The following is a 537-nucleotide window of genomic DNA, read 5'->3' as shown; positions in this document are numbered from 1 at the left end:
CCAAGATTATCTTCTCTGTCTGTGTTAATTGGTTTCCCTTTTCTTTGTTGAAGAGGGTCTGTGCAATCCTTCTGCCTAGTCCGCCATCTTGCCAGCAGGTCTGTCCATGGAGCTTCTTATTCCACCATGTTGCAAGTATTCCTCCTTAACCTCTCTAAGCATTGTTTCCTTTACTTGTTTGAACATATTTATACTTTCTACTTTGAAGTAAGGAGCCCTGTTGGTGCATGGGTTTAGCATGCAGCTGCTAATTAAAAGGTTGGCAGTTCAAATCCACCTAGTGACTCTGCAGACCAAATACCTGGTGATCTGTGCTCTTAAATATTAGAGCCTTAAAAAACCCCAGGGGGCAGTTCTACTCTATCACCTAGGGGTCTCTTTGAATTCAACTCAACTTCACAGTACCTAACAACATCTTTGAAGTCTTTGACTATAAATTTGACATCTTGTGCCTCTCTCACAGGGATTTTTATCTATAAACATTTTTTCCTGTGTATAACTCATAAGTTTCTCTTTTAGCATATCACACTTTTTTTT

Source organism: Orycteropus afer, unplaced genomic scaffold (assembly GCF_000298275.1).
Source record: "Orycteropus afer afer isolate SDZICR_OR568_19922 unplaced genomic scaffold, OryAfe1.0 scaffold00017, whole genome shotgun sequence".
In the NCBI taxonomy this organism is placed as follows: Eukaryota; Metazoa; Chordata; class Mammalia; order Tubulidentata; family Orycteropodidae; genus Orycteropus; species Orycteropus afer.
Note: the sequence above shows the minus strand (reverse complement) of the source record.